Here is a 20,387-nt window from a genome sequence, read left to right on the forward strand (position 1 = left end):
CCTTGTTATCAGTCCTGGGCATCCCCTTGCCATAGGAGCAGCCCCTATCCATCTGAAGCGAATATTACCAGGAACAGCATCATGCACGCAAAAGAAGATGAAGTCCGTGAGTGGTTTCTAGGTGGGAGAGGTGTAACAGAGAAGCCAGCCTCCTGGTGAGGGTTCATCTAGCTGTGAGGGAAAAGCTCGAGGACTGTGGCTGGAAGGAAGAAACTCTAGGGCTGGACACAGATGTCTAATGTGACCTTGAAGTGCTTTGTGAAGCTTGAAGGTAAGGCCTGACCTGTAATCTGCCCTGTGGCAACTCAGTAGTTGTTACACCAGGGAAGGTGCCAGCACATCTCTAATAGCCCCATTCCGTACTCACAAAAATAACCTGCTCAGTTCAGGTCGTTATTCAGAATAGTTCACCCATTTTCAGGTGAGGCTGTATGGCACAATGAGGCAATTTAATTTCTTAAGATGTGATGACAGCAAGTGGGAGAACTGGGTGCAAGGAAGGTTGTGAAGAATCAGAGGTAGTGTCCATACCCACACACTGTATTGTTTCCTCATAAAAGGGAGAAAAGGAAGAAAAGAAAAGGAGAAAATGAGGGAAAAAGAATAAAAGGAGACCCATGATGCTTACTGTATTTCGGCATCCACCCTGGACTGTGAGTAAAGAGAAAACTTCTCAAAGAAGCTAATCAGAAAGGTAACTGACAATCACACAACATGGAGTCAGGAGACAGGACAGGCTCAGGCACAGTGTACATGTACACGGAGAGCAGTGAGAGGAGAAAGGAGGGCACGGGGGAGGGCAAGGCGCAGAAGTAGCTATGGGAGCAAGAGGAAGACGAGGAGAGCAGAGTTGACAGAGCTCCTGTGGGCTTGCCCAAGGACGCTGATCAGCACCTTCAAACCGTCCATCTTGCTGATGGCAGCCTGAGTGGAAGTTCCACCTCTCACCCGTGAAATAAAGTAGCCCAGCTGTCCAAGCTGTATTCTTCCAACAAGTATCCCCCGAGTGCAGAGACATTACCAACAAAGGTCCGTCTAGTCAAAGTTTTGGTTTTTCCAGTAGTCATGAATGGATGTGCGAGGTGGACCATAAAAAAAGCTGAGTGCCGAAGAACTGATGATTTTGAACTGTGGTGTTGGGCAAGATTCTTGAGCGCCCCTTGAGCTTCAGGGGAGATCCAACCAGTCCATTCTAGAACAAATCAGTCTTGAATATTCATTGGAAGGACTGATGCTGATGCTGAAGCTGAAACTGCAATACATTGGCCACCTGATGAGAAGAACTGGCTCATTGGAAAAGACCCTGATGCTGGGAAAGACTGAAGGTGGGAGGCTAATGGGACAACAGAGGATGAGATGGTTGGATGGCAGCACCTACTCAATGGACATGAGTTTGAGTAGGATCCGTGAGTTGGTGATGGTCAGGGCAGCCTGGTGTGCTGCAGTCCATGGGGTCGAACAGTCGGACATGACTGAGTGACTGAACTAACTGAAGACTGTCCAACCGCCATCTGATACTGAAGAGGTGGGGCATCTGCGGAAAATAACTGTCCTGAGAGAACACGGATCCCACTTGGCTAAAGAGGATTCTGGTCCTGTGACACGAAAGCACACCTGGTGGGTCCTAGAGAGATCGATGTCTCCCTCTGCGTCTGTCCCTCTCTCTACCCCTGGCTCTCACACCTTCTTTCTCAGGATCAGGTTCTCAACAGCAGGACGCCAATGCAGTGGCTCCCATCCTCAGCCCATGCGAGAAGCTGGGAGTGGGCAGGGCTCGGCCTCCCATCCTTAGTGCCTGTGGAATAGAATGGTAAAGACCACCGAGAGGAGTCCTCCAGTGTCCTATAGAGCCTACCCAGCCTTCAGCGGGGAGGAGTCTTCGGGCCTGGTTTTTGTTATGCCCGATGTCCGAATCCCTGAGCGGGAAGAGAGAAGGCCTCCAAGACAATGCAACTCGCAAAAAGGGACTCGAGTCAGGGCTCCTGCCGCATCCAACAGTGTGGGGTCAGAGAGCCCTGAGCCCCAGCTGTTACACAAATTTATAGGGTGAGCACATGCCGTTGGTAGTTGGTTTAAGTGGGTTGGTTACAAGTTTGCAAAGTAATTTCATTGGTCAAACACTTAAAACTTTCGCGCACGTGGGACTTTCCCGGGATTTCCGCCCCGTTCCTAATTGGCAAACAGCGGTCAGTGTTAAGCTGATTGGATGTATCCAGGTGGCCTGATAATCTTACCACCCAGAAGTAGGAAGGCCTACTCCTAATCTAAGCTGCCTGCCATGGCGTTACTTCTGCTCGCCTCACAGTTTTAACGTCACAAAGATGGGACATTTACCCTTCCACTCCTCATAGAAGGAACTTCCTGCGTATTCCCTGCATTGTAGTGGATTGAGAGGGAGCCTGGAATGGCCTGAAGCAAAGTAGGTTCCTCCCCGGGGACGGCGGCAGTAGGGCGGGGGGGATTCGGAGAAGAGGAGTTAGTGCCCGGCCCTCTCCACCGCTTGCCCAGAGCACATCTCCCAGCAGCTTGGAGGCTAGGAGGGACCATCGCTGCCAGAGTCGCAGGAAGAGTTTCCTTCCACACAGACGACAGCTGGTGATGGTCGGCTCTTGGGGTTGGAAGGCGGGGGCTTCTCCCTGATTGCCTGGTAATTTGTGTTGTCGCCTGTCAACGTGAGGAGCAGCTCCTGTTAGTTGAATGTTTTTCTACCAATTGTTACTAGTAACACCCTAAGAAAGAGTAAAAGCAAACTAATAGAGACACTGTATTTCTACCGATTGCAATTGGGAGATCACCACAGACCTGATGATCAGACTGTCAGCAAGGTGGTTTTGCATTGTATTTCATTCCACAGATAGTAGTAGAGAAGTTACAGTGGGGGCCTTTGCAGGTGGGAAAACATTTAGGGGGAAATCTCGTCGACAAAAGAGGAAATGATGATCTTTGTGACTAGCTAGTTCCACGAGAATTGACTTTTAATCTCCGTTCCTAGTCATGAGACAGAAAACAAGGAGTTGGATGGTCTGTGTCTGCCCTTTAATGACAAGGAGGAGGGGCTGTACTTGAACTTGTAGTAGGTAAACCCAGGAGTCACTGGATACTTTGGACAAGTCTTACCGAAGTCTGACGGGGAAGGGTGGTGCTTTGCATTAAGTCATTTTGGGGACACGAAAGTCTGCAGAGATTTCTTTACTGTGGTTTTTTTAACAGCTCAGGTGAAGTTGAACTTTGTCAGCATGGTAAATATGAGCATCTTTCATGCCAGTCCCTGTAGATAAGTATAAAAGCAGAGAGGTTCGAACATCCCCCAACTTTTAAAATTGGATTATAATTGCTTTAAATATAAGTTTTGCTGTAGGACAATAGTGAATTGAGTATAAGCATATACATATATCCCCTCCCTCTTGAACCTCTCTTCCACCCCCCAACCCCACCCCTCTAGGTCATTACAGAGTACCAAACTAAGCTTCCTGTGCTATACAGAAGCTTGCCACTAGCTATCTATTTCACACACGGGAATCTGTATATTTCAGTGCCACTCTCAATTCAATCCATCCTCTCCTTGCCTGCTGTGTCCATAATTCTCTTGTCCATGTCTGAGACTCTCATCTTGCCCTGCAATAGGTTCATCACTACCATTTTTCTTAATTTCACGTACATGTGTTGATGTATGATTTCTTTTTCTCTTTCTGATTTATTTCACTCTGTAAAGCAGGCTCTAGCTTCATCAAATTCACTAGAAATGACTCAAATTCGTTCTCTTTTATAACTGGTTAATATTCCATTGTATACATGTGCCACAACATCTTTATCCATTCATTGACAGACATCTACGTTTCTTCCATATCATGGATGTTGTAGATAGTGGTGCAAGGAACATTTGGATACATGTGTCTTTCTGAATTATAGTTTTCTAAGGGCGTATGCCCAATAGTGTGATTTCTGGGTCATATGGTAGTTTTATGGGCTTCCCTGGTAGCTCAGCTGGTAAAGAATCCATGTGCAGTGTGGCAGAACCCGGTTCAAATCCTGGGTCGGGAAGACCATCTGGAGAAGGGATAGGCTAGCCACTCCGGTATTTATGGGCTTCCCTGGTTGCTCAGACAATAACAGATTCGCCTGCAATGCGGGAGACTGGCTTTGATCCCTGGGTTGGGAAGATCCCCTGGAGGAGGGCATGACAACCCACCTCAGTATTCTTGCCTGGGGAATCCCCATGGGCAGAGTAGCCTGGTGGGCCACTGTCCATGGGGTTGCAAAGAGTCGGACACAACTGAGTAAGTAAGCACGGCAGAGCACGTAGTGGTTTTATTCCCAGATTTTAGAGACATCTCCACACTGGTCTCCATAGTGGCTGTATCAGTTTTCTTCTCACAAACAATATAGGAGGATTCCATTTTCTCCACATCCACTCCAGCATCGTGTGTAGACTTCTGATGCTGACCATTCTGACCGCTGTGACAAGGTACCTACTTGTGGTTCTGATTTGCATTTCTCTCCTGATGAGCGAGTTGAGCATCTTTTGATGTCTTTTTTGACAGGTTCTGTTTTTACTCTGGAAATAATCAACACCTGAACATCTCTGTATAGTGCTCAAAAGGTTGTGTTTTATTTTTTTTTTTTTTTTGGTAATCTAAATGAAGGCAGCAAAAAGGAGTCATTATCACAGAATATGATCATCATCCTCTTCAACTGAGGAAACTGAGTCACAGAGGGTGTAAGTAACTTGCCCAAGGTCGCAGAAGGAATAAGTGGTGGGACCTTGATTCCAATCTAGGTTATCTGTGGCTTCATCACCTCCCAGCTCGGCACCACACAGTGATGGTTTCCAGATCCACACATCAGGCTCAGCACTCTCTTCCTGACTACAGACTTACCTAGTCAACTGACAGGTCTGCAGGGAGACTGCACTCATCAGGTGCTAGGCACCTTCTGGGACACCGGAGATACCTTCACAGGGAAGAGAAGTGTAAGACACAGTGGGTCCCACAGGCCTCTACCCACCCCCTGGAGGGAGTGAGGAGCTACAGGAGGAAGACTGGAGGTTCTAAAGGGGGCTGTTTCTCTGAGAGACAGGTTGATGGACTGCCGATCTGCATGCATGTGACAAGAAACACTTGTTCCTTTGAGTTTATTTTTTTTTACAGTTGACAATACATACCACATGATGAAAATACACAAAGCAGATATGTAAACCAAGCAGTTGTAAGGATAAGTAGATACATTCCCATTTTATTGACGGAGTACCTGACAGGAAGACAGCACTTCTTTGTAAAAGGGGAACATTCTCCTAGACTAAAGCAATGAAACAGGAAATGAGTCTTTTTCTTAATTATCAGTCTCATTCTCCCTATCACAGATGAGGCATCATGGGCACAGAGAAGTTAGGTCAGCTCCCCCAAGTCGTTCTGATAGTACGTGTTTGAGTCCCACAGGCAAGGAATATTCAACATGTGTAAACTGCGCCCATCTCCCCGACTCCCCACACAGCTGCACCTCCTTTACTGTTACCTGACTCAGTGCAAGGCAGCTTTCTCCCCAGCTGCTTAGGCCAGAGATGCTGAAAGCCATCCTTGCCTGCTGCCTCTCTCTCACCACACTCTCAGTCATCAAGCCTCACCTCTCTGCCCCCTCAGTCTAAGTAAGATTCTGTTCCTTCTCTCCGTCAGCACAGTGAGTTCCCTAGGCCAGGTCACCCTCGTCTCTCTCCTTGATAAGCACCAGCAATCCTGATGCTTTCCAATACATGGTCTGTCCTGCTGCCTGAGGAAGGGAAGCTTTCTTCAGTGCAATCTGGGCATGCCACCCCTGCTCAAAACTCTGCAGGGCTGCCTGCTGCTCTTAGGATGCTGCCCAGCCTCCTGGACTAGGCGCAGCAGGTCTGGTCTGCCCCCAAATGCCTGATCTTCACCAGACCCCCTCCTTCTGCTCCATGCCCCACTTGATATTCCAGCCACCCAGACCTCTCTCTGCTCATCAGATGGCCAGTGTGCTCACTCGTACTCCCGAGCCCACCCCCCGCCCCGTTTCGCCCCCTCCACACCCACCGATTTCACAATCTCACCCCTGCCTTTGCCTCCATCTTCACATGCCCTTCCTCCCTCCTCATCTGCCTGATTCCTTCTTAGGTTCAGCTGTCAGGCTGGGTAGAGCAATTTCCATTTTTCCTGGGGAGTACCTGGATGAAAAGTCACAGTTAACAGATTTGATATCTTTACCAAATGGAAGGTGGTGGAGATTTCACTATGAATCCCTGCTACATGATGAGCTGATGCAAAATGCCAATGATGGCAGAGTTTGCCTGGGAAAGGCTTCCTTGCTAAGAATAGGATGCAGACAGAAAAGCTCTCCTCTTGCTTTATATGGGCCCATTGTTGTGTTTGAATGTGGCCTTCGGAATTTGGCCACAGTGTCAGAAGCATAAAGGGATGCAGGGTGACCACCAGCTTCACAGTGAGGAGGGATAAGCCGAAGCATGGACATTTCAAAATGTCACTTTACGGTGTCAGTGACCCAGTACACGGAACAGGACTTGAACTGCCCCACCCATGTACTATGTTTGCTGAGATTTTCACTATTTTTCACTCTATAGTCTGAGTTCCTGTTAGGACAAGATGAAGTATATTAACACGTCCTCCCTATGAGGGGTTTGATTTACTAGTCCCTGTGGTCATCGGGGAGGCAAGGATGAGCTGCCAGCTCAGTACGGGGACCCTCCTAGGGAATGTCACAGCACCTTCTTGCAACTCCTCAGCTGTCTCCACCTGGTGCCATCAACCCATGGAGGGAACTGCCAGTTCCTGTGATGGCCAGTGGCGGGAGCGAACCCACTGCTGCTTCTACCTGCTACAGATTCACCTGTGACGACAGACTTCATTCATTACAACTCCTCTGAGCAGAACACACCTAAATATGAAATGAAGTGTGTGCCTGTGGTATGTAAAGCCAATTACATAGTTGGACACAGCACCAGTTCCACCACCCCCACCCCAACCCCAGCCAGAAGATGGAGTAGACTCTCAAGGGCTCTGGCATGCCTCCCTCCCCACTGATGTGTCCGTAACACAGGGCGCAGTGTAAATGACTCACCTGGAGCCTACTTATGGAGCCTGTGGGAGCCGGGCATGTGGGGTTTTATTCCCCACAGACCCAGGGTGGTAAGGATGAACCCCAGCCTTCTCACAGACAAGGAAGCAAGCTGAAAGAGCTTAGGTGGCTGATGCAGTAAAAGCTGGGTCTGGGAGTCACGCCCTCGTTCTTCTTGAGTGCAAAGCCAGTCTTCTCTGCAGTGACCACAACACGCGTGGCTTGTGTTTCAGTTACCGAGATGCGGATGTTGTTCCACGAGAGGAGAGCCCCCATCGTCCCAGTCTCTTGTCCACTTGTGAAACGCAGGTACCCAGTAGGGGAAGCCACCGTGAAAGGTTCTAAGCCCCTTTGTGTGTGCGCCTTAGGAGAAGCCGCTGGGAAGCCAAGAAACTGGAGTCCACTGGTAGGAAAGGGTTGCTCCAGAGGCAATACCAAGAAGGACTTTAACTTCCCCTGCGGGGAGACACTCTGCCATATCAGAGAGGCATTGCAACCAGCCCCCACCCCAGTTATGTCTCCACCAGTCTCACTCTATTTATCAGATATAAGGAATTTGGAGGCATGCCAAAGGACAAGAAGTATTTTTAGTGGCTGCAGACAGCACTGGAGATGACCCAGCTGCCATGGTGGTCTGGAGACAACTGGGAATGAAAGTCTGTCTGGCTCCACCTGTGTCCAGGTCTGTGCCCTTCTGCTCGTGTGTGTGTAAACTGTGGAAGGTCAAAGTGCCACCTCAAGAAACACCCCACCCCAAGAATGTGTGCTGACCAGGGACCCAAACCACATCCCAGCCCTGGACATATGGCAGGGGTCAGATGCTCTCTTCTGTGTTCCCAGAGTTCTATACTTTAGATCCTGCCGTCGCTTTTCTCACATGGCACGTGGCAGTCATCTGCTTGCAGGTGACAGTCCCCATCATCCCTAACCAATTTGGTCGCAGTAGGAGGAGACATAGAGTCTGGTCCCTGCTTAGAATTGCTCCCTCAATAAATGAAGGACCGGGACTCAAGGTAAATACTCAGTCAATAAAGCATAGCTCTTCATGGACCAGTTACTTTTGTCTTAATAATGACACAGGAGAATGGAGTAAGCAGGACATCTGTGGAATCAAATTCTTTTCCCTTTAGAGACGGGGGAGGACTGCATGTTGCATATGACCCCTAATTCTGGAAACTCCTGATCAAAGAGGCTGCAAGGTTCATTTCACATGTGTGGGTCACTCTGTTGCCCCATCAGCCACAGTTGTAGCCTCAGAGTGGAACTGGGGTCAAGATCCTGAGAGCACCGGGCAGGTCACTGAGCGTTTCCGAAGGACCAAGTGGCAGGGTAGGCCCCGCAACTGTGTCCAGATGATGGACTGTTGAATGAACTCAGGCTGCTAGTGGAGTCTGTGACACCGTGCCCGGAGCACAGGCGTCTATGGGGTCAGGGACACAAGCACAGGTAGGAAGGGCGTGTCGATTTCAGGGGAGGCCGTCAGCCTCACTTGGAGCTGCCCCTCGTGTGTCCTCCTCACACCTTGTTGCCCCACCTCAGCTGTCTCCCCCTGTCCTGCCTCTGCCTCCCTCTCAGGCCTGGCACAGGCACGTCCATCAGCACCTCTGACCCCTGCTGGTCCCTGTCATTTCGCTGACAGAGCAGACGCTGACCCAGTGCCGTGGGATCTAGTCCCCGCTTTCTGTTCAGCTCTCACTCCCTGCTCCCAGCTGCCCTGGCCTCCTGGCAGTATCTGCCCCCAGCATTTATCCCCAGTGTTCGCTCTTCTGCAATATCCTGACCCCAGATGTCTGCTGTGCTAACTCCTTTCCCCCTTCAAGTCTTTGTTAAAATATCAGCTCCTCAATGAAGCCCACCCTGGTGGCTGTGTTCAATACTGTGACTTGCAGCTTTCCCCCTTGCTGCCCACAGTACCAGTCCCTCACAGGACTTACATTTATCTGATCACAGCACCACCACCTTCTAACACATTGTAGAATGCCCTGGGTTGTTATCAGGGGGGTTTACTGGGTGCCTCCTACCCCTAGCCCTTCCCCTTCGGGGAGAGTCAAGTCCAGCACAGGGATTTCTGTGGGCTGGCCACTTGTATCTGGCACGGGGAGCCAAGAAAAGCCTTGTTGAATATTTCCTGCCTGAAGCAATGTGCCTGCCTCTCTGCAAGACTGTGAGACCCCTGAGGGTCCTGTTCTTCTCGTCCTGGGGGCAGGCCCTCCCTCCACGCAGGGAGAGGGCCTCAAGTTGCGGCTGCCTCATTTTAGCCACACCTCCAGCCCAGCAGCTCCATGACCTGGGACTCAGGAGTCACCCAACTTCACTTCAAACTGTAAACACCTGTTTTTAAAGGAATGTAGGGATTTTCAATGTTTAGACTTTACTTTGGGCCTCAAGGTTTTTGGCAACCACATTGAGTACGAATTGTTGCAGCTTCTGAAACACAAGTTCACTATTTTTGATGAATTTGGTTGTGCCAATGTGAAACAACCTGAAACATACTGGAGTGGGAAGTCAAGTGGGCCTTAGGAACATTGCTATGAACAAGGCTGGTGGAGTTGATGGAATCCCAGCTATTTCAAAAGCTAAAAGATGATGCTGTTAAAGTGCTGCACTCAATATGCCAACAAATTTGGAAAACTCCACAGAGGCCACAGGACTGGAAAAAGTCAGTTTTCATTCCAATCCCAAAGAAGGGCGATGCCAAGGAATGTTCAAACTACTGCACAACTCCACCCATTTCAGATGCTAGCAAGGTCATTCTGAAAATCCATCAAGCTAGGATTCAACAGTATGTGAATGGAGAAGTACCAGATATACAACGTGGATTTAGAAAAGGCAGAGAAACCAGAGATCCCACTGCCAACATCCGTTGGATCATAGAAAAAGCAGGGGAATTCCGGAAAACATCTATTTCTGCTTTATTGACTATGCCAAACCATTTGACTGTGTGGATCACAATAAACTGTGGGAAATTCTGAAACAGATGGGAATACCAGACCACCTGACCTTCCTCTTGAGAAACCTGTATGCAGGTCAGGAAGCAACAGTTAGAACTGGACATGGAACAACAGACTGGTTCCAAATAGGAAAAGGAGTATGTCAAGGCTGTATATTGTCACCCTGCTTATTTACCTCATATGCAGAGTACATCATGAAAAACGCTGGGCTGTAAGAAGCACAAGCTGGAATCAAGATTGCCGGGAGAAATATCAATAACCTCAGATATGCAGATGACACCACCCTTATGGCAGAAAGCAAAGAAGAACTAAAGAGCCTCTTGATGAAAGTGAAAGAGGAGAGTGAAAAAGTTGGCTTAAAGCTCAACCTTCAGAAAACTAAGATCATGGCATCTGGGCCCATGAGTTCATGGCAAATAGATGGGGAAACAGTGGAAACAGTGGCCGATTTTATTTTTTTCGGGGGGGGGGCTCCAAAATGACTGCAGATGGTGATTGCAGCCATGAAACTAAGAGACGCTTACTCCTCGGTAGGAAAGTTTTGACCAAACTAGACAGCATATTAAAAAGCAGAGACATTACTTTGTCAACAAAAGTCCATCTAGTCAAGTCTATGGTTTTTCCAGTAGTCATGTATGGCTATGAGAGTTGGACTATAAAGAAAGCTGAGTGCCAAAGAATTGATGCTTTTGAGCTGCAGTGTTGAAGAAGACTGTTGAGAATTCCTGGGACTGCAAGGAGATCCAACCCATCCATCCTAAAGGAAGTCATTCCTGGGTGTTCATTGGAAGGACTGATGTTGAAGCTGAAACTCCAATATTTTGGCCACCTGGTGTGAAGAGGTGACCCTTTTGAAAAGACCCTGATGTTGGGAAAGATTGAGGGCAAGGGGAGAAGGGGTCAACAGAGGATAATATGGTTATATGACATCACCGACTCAAAGGACATGAGTTTGGGTAAATTCTGGGAGGTGGTGATGGACAGGGAGGCCTGGCGTGCTGCGATTCATGGGGTCGCAAAGAGTCGGACACGACTGAGTGACTGAACTGAACAGAACTGAAAGCCTTTCACTGTGTGGATCACAACAAACTGTGGAAAATTCTTCAAGAGATGGGACTACCAGACCACCTTACCTGCTTCCTGAGAAAGCTGTATGCAGGTCAAGAAGCATCAGCTAGAACTGGACATGGAACAACAGACTGATTCAAGCTTCAGAAAAGAGCATGTAAAGGCTGTATATTGTCACCCTGCTTATTTAACTTACATGCAGAGTACATCATGTAAAATGCTGGGCTGGATGAAACTCAATCTGGAATCAAGGTTGCTTTTAGAAATATCAATAACTTCAGATGCACAGAGGACACCACCCTTATGGCAGAAATCGAAGAGGATCTAAAGAGCCTCTCAATGCAGGCGAAAGAGGAGAGTAAAAATGCTCTCTTAAAACTCAGCATTCAAAAAGTAAGATCATGATATCTGGTTCCGTCACTTCATGGCAAATAGATGAAGAAAAATTTGAAACACTGGCAGGCTTTATTTTCTCGGGCTGCAAAACCACTGCAGGTTGTGACTGTAGCCATGAAATTGATAGACACTTGCTCCTTGGAAGAATAGCTATGACAAACGGAGACAGCATGTTAAAAAGCCCAGACATAAAAAAAAAAAAAAGCCCAGACATTACGTTGCCGACAAAAGTCCCTATCATCAAAGCTACGGTTTATCCAGTAGTCCTGTATGGATGGGAGAGTTGGACCTAAGGAAAGCTGAGTGCCAAAGAATTGAACCTTTGAACCCAGAATGCTGGAGAAGACTCTTGAGAGTCCCTTGGACAGCAAGGAGATCAAATAAGTCAATCCTGAAGAAAATCAACCGTCAATATCCATTGGAAGGACTGATGCTGAAGCTGAAACTCCAATATTTTGGCTTCCTGATGTGAAGAGCCAACTCATTGGGAAAGACCCTGATGCTGGGGAAGATCGAGGGCAGGAGGAAACGGGAGCGACAGAGGATGAGATGGTTGGATGGCATCATTGCCTCAATGGACATGGGTTTGAGCAAACTCCGGGATATAGTGAAGGACAGGAAGCCTGGCGTGCTGCAGTCCACGAGGTTGTAAAGAGTCAGACATGACTGAGCTACTGAACAACCACAACCTGAAATGTTTCAATCCCTGATAGCTCAGCTGTTAAAGAATCTGCCTGCAATGCAGGAGACCCTGGTTCGATCCTGGGCTGGGAAAATCGGCTCGAGAAGGGATAGGCTACCCACTCCAGTATTCTTGGGCTTCCCTTGTGGCTCACCTGGTAAATAATCTGCCTGCAATGCGGGAGACCTGGGTCCAATCCTTGGGTTGGGAATATTCCCCTGGAGAAGAGAAAGGCTAGGGAAGGGAGAAGAAGGGACCTCACGCGATGGGTCACAAAACCCACATATCAATGATACACTCGACCAGATATGGACCAAGGAAATAGCACCTGTCAAACCTCACTGCACTGGACACCCAACTCCAAACAATCCACCAAACGGAAACTCTAGAGACTCAATAAGTGAGATGAAATTCAAATACAGGCCGACCTGCATTTTAGCAACTTCATAAGCGGCCATGGAGAAACCCGACAGCACAGAGACCTCACAGCCTGGACACAGAAGTCGCAATCACAGCTCACACCATAGGACACGGTCACACCAACTGCACAGAGCACTGGTATGGTGAACGCATACAGCTCTGTCACGATGTTTCATGCAGCCACCACAAAGAGACCTCAGACCATGGTACCCCGCATCCTCCAAACTCCAAAGTTCATAGCCCAAGACATAGTAAACCCCTCAAGGTTTCAGCACCCTCAGTCCCTGGCTCACAGACTTATCTCCAGGTCAGAGATGGCACACTCAGGGTGCAGTGCCACCAAAGGGTCAGATACCTCCCATGCTTTGACAAATACACTTTGTGATGTCACAACCAAGGGTATGGACACCTAGGGTATTCACGTCCCCCGAAATCCCTATGTGGATCATTCCTAGTTGTGGACTTGAAGCTCTGCTAGGGAACTGGACATAAGGAGTCCAGCCTCCTGCCTAGACCTCCCACCCTACAAATGCTGCCAAGATGCCAGTAAAGGCACACTCACTCCCCTGCCCCACTGAGGCCAGTGTGAACTGGTAAAACACCTTTGCAGGGGTCTGTGGCAGCGCTCATCAGAATTTACATTCCATCCTGCCCTCACCCTCAGCAGCATTTGCCTTCATGAAAGAGGGACATGTGTTAGTCCAACTCTGTGATGCCTCCTTGGCGTTTAGAACAGTGTCAGGCACATGCACATGGTAGGTACTCCAGATATGTCTGTTTAGCCAAGGAAGTGTTTGATCCAGCAGTCTCACTGCTATGAATGTGCCTTAAGGAGATATTCCCACATGCTCAGAGATGTGTGTACAATGACAGCAAATTTGTAAAGGAAACTCTAGTGCCCACTGATAATAAATTACCATTTACTTAAATTCTCATTAATTTCTTTCAACTGGTTTTGTCATTTTCAATGTACAAATCTTACACCTCCTTGATTAAACCAATTCCTAAGTTCCTTTTATTCTAACTGGAATTTTCTTACTTATTAGGAGTATTCACCACTAGTATAGAAATACAGTTCAGTTTTGTATATTGAAGCTGGTGATGATTTCACGGGTGTGTACACAGCTTTTTACATGTCATACACACCACGATAAAGTGGCTTAAGAAAATAGAAATGAAAGTAAAGTAAAGGTATGCCAAAATTTAAAAAAAAACTCAGGGTATGTGTTGGTAGAAATGGCTTACAAGAAAAACTACAAGAAGTTCTTCAGGCTTCAATAAGTGAATTCAGATGTTAATCAGAATCCATGTGAAAACGCAAAGAGCACTGGTAAAGGTAATTATATGAACAAAAATTCTTTATGGATACATAGTTCACTCCTTTCTTCCTGTGTTTAAAAAGCAACTGTCTAAAACAATGTCACATAAATTATTGTTGTGAAAGTGGTAGTAGCTCAGTCATGTCTGACTCTTGGCAACCCCATTACTGTAGCCTGCCAGGCTCCTCTGTCCATGGGATTCTCCAGGCAAGAATACTGGAATGGTTAGCCATTCCCTCCTCCAGGGGATCTTCCTGACCAAGGGACTGAACCCGGGTCTCCTGCATTGCAGGCAGATTCTTTACTGTCTGAGCCATCATAGAAGCCCAATTGTCGTTGGGCCAATGACACATGGACTGTAATATATTCGCTGTAACAGCACAAAGGAGGTGGTTGGGAGCAAAGCTGTATTAAGTAAGGAAACAAGTCTGGATGGTGTCAAGTCCATACAAACATATGCAAAGAATCAGAAGTCCTGACAAAGAATGTGAATATAACAGAAGCTATAGATACCTGATATCCTGCTGTATATCAGCTTTTCATCACATAATGTAATATATAATAACAATAAGAGTGTATTAATGGACTTTCTCTTTATAGATTTATTATATATGTGACAATATGAGGAAAAGAGGGAAACCAGAATAGAGCCATATGGGAGTAATGTTTCTGTATCTCATTAGAATTTGTGTAAATTTCAAGCTGATTGTGATAAAGTAAGGTGTTAACGGTGGCATACAGCTAAGGAAATAACTTAAAAGTAGTGGAAAAACTCAGTCAAGAGTTTAAAATGCTACATTAGAAAATATCCATTGAATGCAAAAGAAAGCAGTAAAATGAGGACCATAGAACAAAATGACATGAGACAGAAATATATATTGGCAGATGTAAGACTGTATCAACATTAAATGTCAATAGCTAAAACAATCCAACCAGAAGGCAGACATTGAGAGAACAGTTAAAAAAAAAATCCATGTGTATGTTGTCTACAGAGGACACAGTTTAGATTCTAAGATACATAAATTACCATGTATGTGTGTGCGTGTGTGTTCAGGCGCTCAGTCGTGTTTAACTCTCTGGGGCCCCATGGACTTTAACCTGCCAGGACCCCTCTTCATGGAATTTTCCAGGCAAGAAAACGAGCGGGTTGCTATTACCTACTCCAGGGGATCTTCCAGAGCAAGGGATCAGACCTGAGTCTCCTGCATTGGCAGATGGGTTCTTTGCCATTAGGGCCACCTGGGAAGCCTTATATGACCCAGCAATTCTACTCCTAGACAACTTTCCCAAGAGAAATGAAAACATGCTCACACAAACACCTGTACTCAAATATTCCACACATGTATTCCTAATAGCCAAACCTAGAAACAATCCAACTATTCAACAACTGGTATACACATGAGAGAAAGACCAAAGAGTATACGAGTATACAAAGGAACACTACACGGTAATAATAATAAAAAACCTCAATACTTTTTTTTTTTTAGGAAAAGGAAATTTTAAGTATTTAAATACTGGTTATTGTGTCCATGTAGACCATGAGCTCAAAAACATAAAGATCGCATTTTGGATTTCTACCCAGACCTGGCCAACTTCCAGAATTCCCCATGACATCTTTGTACTCTTATGACAGGACACAGAAACTTAGTCTAAACCATGTTTACAATTCCCTCTCCTTCACCTCAATTCTTGCTGAGTTCTGTCCATTTTACTTTGAAAATGTCTAATGCGTCTACTTTTTCCCAATTCCAGCACATCTGCTCTAGTACAAAGCCTCCCTCCATTTAATTGTCAACCCCCTTCTAACGGGTCTCTCACATCCACTCAGGGTGTCTGTCTCCCTCTTCCTGCCCTCTCCCTCCCTCTCTTACAGAACTGTCTATGATTTTGTAGATAAAGGCTACTCTTCTACACAAGAACTTGAAGGCATGGTCTAGCCTCTGCCCACTTTGCTACCAACATCGAAAGGAGAGCTTCCTTTTCTTCTCTCTCTTATCAGGCTTCCTTCACACCATCCAATTTCATAGGCTTCTCCACTTAGATTGTCCCCAATTTCTGAAGCCTCCTGGTTAGAAAACTCCTCCAAGCTAGGCTTCAACAGTATGTGAACGAAGAACTTCCAGATATACTTAGGTGTCGAGGAGGCGGAGCAACCAGAGATCAAATTGCCAACATCTCTTAGGTCATGGGGAAAGCAAGGGAATTCCAGAAAAACATCTACTTCTGTGTCATCGACTACACTAAGACCTCTAACTGCGTGGATGACAACAGATACACAAAATTCTTAAACAGAGGGCAGTACGAGACTACTCGACCAGTCTCCTGAAAAACCTGTATGCGGGTCAAGAAGCAACAGAACCAGAGTTGGAACAACTGACTGCTTTATAATTGGGAAAGGAGTATGACAAGGCTGTATATTGGCATGCTGCTTATTTAACTTATATGCAGAGTACATCATGCAAAATTTCAGACTGGAGTCAAGATTGCTGGGAGAAATATCGAGAAGCTCAGATACACAGATACACAGATGATACCACTCTAATGGCAGAAAGGGAAGAGCAACTAAAGAACCTTTTGATAAGGGTGAAAGAGGAGAGTGAAAAAACTGGCTTAAAACTCAACATTTAGAAAACTAAGATCATGGCATCTGGACCTATCACTTCATGGCAAATAGAAGGGGGGGAAGTGGAAACAGTGACAGATTTCATTTTCTTGATCTCCAAAATCATTGCAGATGGTGATTTCAGCCACGAAATTAAAAGACACTTGCTCCTTGGAAGGAAAGCGATGACAAACCTAGGTTGCACGCATTCTCAGGCGCTTCAGTAGTGTCTGGCTCGTTAGGACCCTATGGACCGGGGCCTGCCAGGCTCCTCTGTCCAGGGGATTGTCTGGACGAGAATACTGGAGTAGGTTGCTATGCCCTCCTGCAGGATATCTTCCTGACCCAGAGATTGAACCCATATCTCCTAAGTGTGCTGCATTACAGACAGATTCTTCACCGCTGAGCCCCTGGGGAGGCCGATGACAAACCTAGACAACATATTAAAAAGCACAGACATCACTTTGCTGACAAAGGTCTGTAGAGTCAAAACTATGGTTTTTCCAGTAGTGATGGACAGATGTGAGTTGGATCATGAAGAAGGCTGAGTGCCAAAGACTTGATGCTTTCAAACTGTGGTCCTAGAGATGAGCCTTGAGAATCCCTTCGACAGCAAGGAGAACAAACCCGCCAATCCTAAAGGAAATGAACTCTGAATATTCACTGGAAGGACTGATGCTGAAGCTGCAATACTTTGGCCACCTGGTACAAATAGCCGACTCATTGGAAAAGACCTTGATGCAAAAAGATCGAAGGAAAGAGGAGAAGGGGGCGACAGAGGGTGAGAAGATTAGATAGCATCGCCCAACACAATGGACATTAATTTGATCAAACTCAGGGAGATAGTGTAGGACAGAGGGGCCTGGCGTGCTGCAGGTCATGGGCTCGTAAACAGTCGGACATGACTGAGCGAATGAACAACCACCACCACCTCCACCTTCCCTTTGAGCTTCCCTAAGGTGCTAAGAAGCTAAGAAGCTAAGGTGCTAAGGGCTAAGGGCTAAGGGCTAAGAAGCTTTCTGTGTCTGTCAGTGGTGAAGGCTGAGACTTATGTCTTCACAAACTCAGCACCCCCTGCTTAGGTTTGATGTGGGTCCTTAGAATGCTCATCACTCCCTCCCAGAGCTCAGACCAGGCAGCCTTCTCACAACAGTAATGGAGAACCTCCCCTGCTACAGAAATGGGAGTTGGAGCTGTTTACCCCTCTCAACGTGTTTTCTCCTTTTACATTCACTTCCACATTTCATCCTTGAGTCACTGAATCCAACTCTGCTCATCCCCACCTGGTTACTGTAACAACCTGCACCTACATCTCTATCAGGCGGGTGCATGTACCCCCTGCACTATGTATTTTCTTTCTCCTTTCCCTTCAGAATTTGTAGACTCCCAGACATCACCCTCAAAAGGGAGAGTGATGCAGGGGAGGTTGGGACTCTCATCCACAGCCTGGGTCAAAGCACGACTATGTTATATATAACCTCTTTCACTCTTACAATGAACCTCATCTTCTAGCTTTCCTCCTGCTTCTTGGCCACCCCACTCACTGTGTCCCCCCTCCCCTTAGGTCCACTCCCTGTGTATCTCCCTTGCACTTCTTTTCTGTTTATGTGTCTGTCTGGTCCACCAGTGTGATATTCCCATCATCCACCTCACATCACTGGTCTTGTTATTGCAAGCATTGCAGATAGGTCCTGAAACATGCTAGTAATCAATGTGTGTGTACTAAATGAAGGGATATTTTTAATGACTGACAGGAAAAGCATCTCCTCCATGTAGGAGTCAGTATATAGGTGTCATATTTGTAGCACCATACATAAAGCCTTGTGTCTTGTTCCAGACACTGTAGGGGTGTGGCTCTGTCTTGGTGGCCTGGTGACCTTGCATGTTCCCACTTAGGCTACGTAGAAGGCTAAACTGCAGGCTGACTTGAATCCTGGCAGAGAATCTACTGATTGCTCTTGTAGCAAGGAGAGATAAGCAGCCTGATGAAGAACTACTATGAGGCCATTTCTCACCTGCCTCCTTTTCCAGCTGGAGGTGACACAAAGTTGCTACTCACCCACCTCTGGTTTCGGCTGAATATAGGGTGGTCTCCCTAGCCCCAGCTGAGAGTACACCTGTGGACTACAGAGCTGCTCAGTCCATAGGGCACAGCTGTGGGCTCCTTCCTGGCAGAGACCCACCACCTGCGGTGCCTGTTACTGAGGCCTTCCAATTCAGTGTCAAACCGTGGGACTAGGGACAAGGCAACTGACACCAGGGGCATATTGCTTCTGCACTGTCTGTCAGTTAGAATCTGAATCCATTCGGGTTCATTGTCTCCTTACTGGCCAAGCCCGTAGAAGGTGACAAACTAACAACTCATTGGTACACTGTGTGGTCCTGTAGCCCCTGCAGTGTTACTTAGGGACTGGCTGCCTGACTATGTGACAGAGTCTGGTGTTGAGTTGTGTGATATTGCGTGACCAGAATATCAGCTTATTTTGTCATCACACACAGCAAGGATCATAGTTTTCACTACATACTATGACTGAGGGTAGCCTTGTCAGTCCTCATTTACAAACCAACCTTAGAATGGATACTATGTCTGATACCAGCTGCACTGCTATTGATTCAATATATTTATTTAGACAAAATATGTTCCTGAAGTGCGATTCATTTTAAAAGTTAGTCTTATAGTCTGCTTAAAATTCAATATCTGTATCACTTGAGAGAATTGTAGTTGTAAAGGTAAATGAAAATAAAATTTTGAAAGTTTAAATTAAAATTGGAGTAGAATAAGCCAAATCCATTTGCAAAGGAATGCTTATTTCACATGTTATCTTGTTTATTCTTCATAACGAATATTTAGTGTAAACTTGTAATTTCCATTTTAGAAATAGGGAAACGGATCCAAAGGATGTAAATACCTTTCTCACCTTCACACACACTGTGTCAGAGCCAGTATCCAGACTCTTAATTATGTCACGTGCTGTGCCTAGTCGCTCAGTCGTGTCCAACTCCTTGCGACCCATGGACTGTAGCCAGTCAGGCACCTCTATCCATGGGGATTCTTCAGGCAAGAATACTGGAGTGGGTTGCTATGCCCTCCTCCAGGGGTTCTTCCCGACCCAGGGATCGAACCCAGGTCTCCAACCCTGCAGGTGGATTCTTTACCATCTTTACCATTCTTTACCTCCCATTTTCAGTCCTTTTGGACCTGGATTTTCAGACCTCTGTAAGGGCACAACAGCTGCTATTTATATTCCCCTCTTAGTCCCTAAGCAGAGTGCATTCTGAATAGGTCGTTTGTTGCATAAATATATTTTTTGGTGCATGAGGATACAGATGCGGGACAGAGATGTAAGCATTTTGTTATTATGTAATAATAAGGATATCAGGGCAGAAATCAGACAGCTGGAAGACTTCCCTGTACCTCTAACGGTAAAGAATCTGCCTGTGATGCAGGAGACCAGGCTTAGATCCCTGGGTTGGGAAGATCCTCTAGAGAAGGGAATGGCAACCACTCCAGTATTCTTGCCTGGAGAATTCCATGGACAGAGAAGCCTGGCGGGCTACAGTTTGTGGGTTTGCAAAGAGTCAGACACAACTGTGTGACTAACACACACACACACACACAGCACCGCTGGAGGGCTTCTGAGATCTGGTGACTATCAAGCCAATGGAAGATGTCATGGAAAAGAAAAGATGTTTGTGGCTGCTCTCTCCCTGTACCCAAAAAAACTTGGAAGGCAAGTCAGAAGAGTGTGAAAGAGACGCTGTGGCATTTGCCATGGAATTTGACAAGCAGTTTTTATTCTCTGTCTCCCTAGAACCTTTAACAATGGCTTTGGCATTTCATTTCTCTGTAGGACAATACAAGT

General features: G+C 46.6%; 1 protein-coding gene and 1 long non-coding RNA gene across 7 annotated transcripts in view; both read right to left on the reverse strand.

The window, feature by feature from the left end:
- LOC122689036 overlaps positions 1-20,387 on the reverse strand; it is a 574,758-nt gene that overhangs the window by 189,087 nt on the left and 365,284 nt on the right. The gene's annotated exons all lie outside the window — the stretch shown is intronic.
- The window catches only part of LOC122689024 (X antigen family member 5-like), a 73,687-nt gene that overhangs the window by 36,280 nt on the left and 17,020 nt on the right, over positions 1-20,387 (reverse strand). The gene's annotated exons all lie outside the window — the stretch shown is intronic.

This window comes from Cervus elaphus, chromosome X, assembly GCF_910594005.1.
Source record: "Cervus elaphus chromosome X, mCerEla1.1, whole genome shotgun sequence".
NCBI lineage: Eukaryota > Metazoa > Chordata > Mammalia > Artiodactyla > Cervidae > Cervus > Cervus elaphus.